Raw genomic sequence first — 4,656 nt, 5'->3', positions numbered from 1 at the left:
CTATGACTCATGGGGCTTACTATTTAGTTGGATCTGGTATTACATACATCATGTTACAAATCTTTGCCTATTTTTAAGTCTTTCTGTTTTATAGACTCTTTGCTACCCAAGAACTTAGGAAACTAACCTCTTAGCTCTGAAAATATATTGGCTGTGGTCATTCCTGAGCTACTCCCCTCCAGAGGAGACAGTCTACTCATCTTCTTTTGCCCTCAGTTTCTTCACCTGTAAAATGGGAATGGAAATATCTCACAAGGTTAAGGATGAAGCTCATTATAACAAGGAGCTAAGATCTTGACTATCCACATAGTGCCAGAATGATGTACAATTAATTGCTTATAACCATATTGCAATTACTATTTTTATGACCAATTTAATGACAAAAGTCCTTGTATAGTTTTTAGTATTTTTTGTGATTTTTCTAAAACATTGTTCTATAAAATGTTATAAAACTTAAAATCTGCTCTGAAATGCATTACAAACTAATAAGATTTTTATTGTTTATAAAGTAAAAATAATAAAAGATACACAAAGCAGAAATTAATATAAGAGAAGATAAATGCAAAGAGCTCCAAGAAATGAGATGACCACTGCCACAGACTAATGAGAAAGCCATTTCTGACACAAGGCAACATTTGTGCTAACACATAGAGATAAATAAAGACTTCTCATGTGGGTGATGACTATTGGGCATGTAGCTAGGATAGTCAGTAAATTTTTCTGTGTTAACATATGAAGTCTTTCTCCCTTACTAAATCCCAATCTCTTTGGTTTCACACCGTGCTTTTTAATGGTCTTATTTGTGCATTATTTCATTTCCATTATATGTTGTGCCGTTTTTTATCCCCCATGATTATGTTTTCACTGAACAGATGCACAACAGTTTTGCTGCACCAAATTCTATGATCCATAATTAGATGTCAATATGTTTTCTTTATGAACTAAATACATTTTTAGTTACTTGGACATTAATTAAAATCACATGCTGGATTGTTACATCCTTTCAACACATTTTTGAGGAAATATTTTTGGTTTACTTGAATGCTTTAAAACATTCAATTTTATAATATACAATTCTTTTTTTCCATAATAATACATACTGCAGATAATATAAATATTAATTATAAAGTTACACCACAGAACCCATTAACAAGACATAGCCATTCACATATGAAAGAAATGCCATTTGATGAATTAGGGGGAACTATTCTTTAATCATTGCTTTAAAAATATGTCATGTATTTGGATGCAATTCTAGTAAAAATAAATGAAATGGGTTTTCACAATAATAGAAAACAATGGCCAATATCTCTCATGATAACAAAAAACAAATTTGAAAATTCTTAAAAATTTATATAGAGATGGAAAACCCAGAATGCTAGTTGGGTACACAGTTGAGATTAATTCCAGGTAGTACTGTAGTGAGTGAGCTGCATGGATGTCAGGGACACGTTTAGATGGGAAAACTAGAAACATGATTTTTTTAATGAACGGATAGGCATCTCAAATCTATCCTTAAGGGGCAACTATTTAAGCCCTTATTCCAGAAACTCCAATTCATTTTCATAAATATAGTCTGAATTTGATCAGAGAGAAAGGTAGAGAAAGGTAGATAAAAGACATTGTGTTAGTATGTCTGTCCTTGTTCTGTTACAAGATTTACTTATGTACACTTATGTAAAGCTTGCATAAAATCTCAGAGGCCACAAAATTCCCTTCACTATAATGTTCAATAAAAGCTGTCATACCTACAAACACCTGCTCAGATTTTGCCTCAAATGTATGAGGAAATAAAGACATAAACTCTGAATTTACAGAAACTGTTTTATGCCAAATAACTCCTCTTAGTATTTCTACTAACTTTCTTCTGGTACTATCAAGCTTATATTTTTCAAGCTATATGTAAACATCTTGAATTAATTATATAAAGTGGTCAAAACAAAACAGTGCCAGGGTCCAATAACTCAGCATTCAACATGATTAGGTGACATCTTCAAAAATTTTCAGAATATATGAACTACAAAAATTGAACCCATTTGACCCTTAGGGATATTCAATAGTGGCAAATGCATAATTAGCAATAAATTTCAAAGGTTAGAACAAAATACTTGTCTTGAATGTATTAGAAGGATCAGCCAGAAATTGTTTTCTGTTGGCAATGGATTGCTTGAAATGTCCCTTATGTGTGGCATAGTTTCTGTGTTGGAAGAACAGAAACTATCCACATTAGGAATGGGGTGGGTGGGTCTTACTCTCCACTTCACACTGACAGAATCACCAATTTCCTCTTGTTGAATCCTCTAGGACCTAAGTCCTGCACAGTGAGGTTGAGCAGTTTTTTCCAGAATCTTGTATCACAATATAGTACTTATAAATAATAGATTCCATTATATCTGATAATACCTTAAATGATTAATAGAAGGCATGTCTAGATGAAAGAAAATTTCAAACCTATGTTGTAAAGTTCATTCTTCATAGAACTCCAAATCTAAGTGGATGCCTTTTATTTTATCAGTAACCCTGACCATGGTTATTGTTTTTATTCCACTTCTGAGAGAGTGCCTCATACAGCTGCCTCTGACCGTTACCACGGCTAACTTTCTAAGTGGAGCTATTCACCTTGGTCTCCATCCCCTGCAGCTCTTCCCCAGGAGGAGTTGATTGTATTTACTGAATCTATGCTTACTACATTAGAAATTACTAGATTCAAAGCTGATGCCCTCTCCCCTCAATATTAACCAATGTTTTCCATTTGACAACAAACAGCGGGACTTCCATTTCTAGCAGTAAGGCAAAAACTCCTTCCACAGAAAAACCAAAAATGTAAAATGAATTATTATCTCAAACTGATGATGTCACAAGAAAATAAGAAGTTAGTCATTGGGCTTAAATCTCATCAGAAATGAGATACATGACATTGAGGTAACTCGATTAGATTGAGGAATTTACTAAACAATACCCTCAGTCTCTTGAAAATGACCTTCCAGAGCACACGGGCTAAAAGATGAAGACAACGTTCTACCCAGGGTATGGAGTGCAGTCCCTATAACCACAGTGCCTAGTACACAGCGCACGCACAGGCAACGCACAGGCACACTTCATCCGGAAATAAGGATTAGTTTCACTTAATATTGAAATTAAGAAATTGAAATTAAGCTTCTTCTTCGGGTAAACACCAAATGGGGGAGACTCTAGTGCAGTGGGAGGGCCCGGAAGCCCCGGGGGCCCAGAATTAGGAGGCCGCGGCTTCCGCGGAGGATTCAGCAGCAGTCTTAGGGGCCTTGGTCAAGGCAGTGGCCCTGGTTGAGGCTGTGGACTCGTGGAGGTAAAGCTGAAGACAAGGAGAGGACTTCTGTCACCAAGCTGGGCTGCTTGGTTAAGGACATGAAGATCAAGTCCTTGGAGGAGATCTACCTGTTCTACCTGCCCATTAAGGACTCTAAGATCATTGACTTTTTCCTGGGTGTATCCCTAAAGGATGAGGTTCTAAAAATCATGCCAGTGCAGAAGCAGACTCGGGCTGGCCAGCAGACCAGGTTCAAGGCATCCGTCGCTACTGGGGACTACAACGGTCACATTGGTCATGGTGTTAAGTGCTCCAAGGAGGTTGCCACTGCCATCCGAGGGACCATCATCTTGGCCAAGCTTTCCATCGTCTCTGTGCAGAGAGGCTACTGGGGGAACAAGATTGGCAAGCCCCACACTGTTCCATGCAAGGTGACAGGCCGCTGTGGCTCTGTGCTGATGCGTCTCATCCCTGCCCCCAAAGGCACTGGCATTGTCTCTGCTCCTGTGCCCAAGAAGCTCCTGATGATGGCCGGTATAGATGACTGCTACACTTCAGCCAGAGGCTGCACGCCATCCTGGGTAACTTTGCCAAGGCCACCATTGATGGCATCTCCAAGACTTGCAGCTACCTGACTCCTGACCTCTGGAAAGAGGCTGCCTTCACCAAGTCTCCTTATCAGGAATTCACTGATTATCTTGTGAAAAACCACACCAGAGTCTCTGTTCAGAGGACCCAGGCTTCAGCTGTGGCTACCACATAAGGGTTTTTATACAAGAAAAATAAATGAATTAAGTCTGCTTTAAAAACAAACAAACAAACAAACAACAACAAAGAAAGAAATTAAGAAAGGGTTATATTTCCATGGAAGGGTAATCAAAATAGTTTGGCACAAACCTACACATACAAAAAAAGCTTAACTTATTTCAAAGGTAATACTTAACAATGATAAAATACAATGACAAAACTACAATGACAAAAAGTAAGAACCACTGATTATTTATTTCTGAAAGACAAAAATACTGGATTCTTACTGCCTACTCACTATAACATATTGATCCCATGATAACTGACAATTTATGAAATAATAGAAAATAATATAAATTTTATAATTGAATAACTTAATCTACCTACTGCAAAATGTCTAACAAGTGTAAAGTCTATGCTTGTAGAGATTTGAAATCTCCTAAGGCTTTGAGTGCTGAAATTCCATCACCCTTTCAAATAGTTATCATGGTGGAAACCTAATCAGGCTAAGGACTAGAGGTGAAAACTTTGGAAAGTAGTAAGAATTAGACAAGGTCACTTACAAGTAGCCTCACTTTTGAATCAGTTTGTCTTTGCAAGAACACAGAGAGACCAGCTAGATA

General features: G+C 37.3%; 1 pseudogene; it reads left to right on the top strand.

Moving 5' to 3' along the window:
- Gm4936 (predicted gene 4936) lies at positions 3,157–4,088 on the top strand (annotated as a pseudogene).

Source organism: Mus musculus, chromosome 13 (assembly GCF_000001635.26).
Source record: "Mus musculus strain C57BL/6J chromosome 13, GRCm38.p6 C57BL/6J".
Classification (NCBI taxonomy): Eukaryota; Metazoa; Chordata; class Mammalia; order Rodentia; family Muridae; genus Mus; species Mus musculus.
The sequence above is the reverse complement of the archived record's forward strand: the minus strand, read 5'-3'. Positions and strand labels throughout refer to the sequence as shown.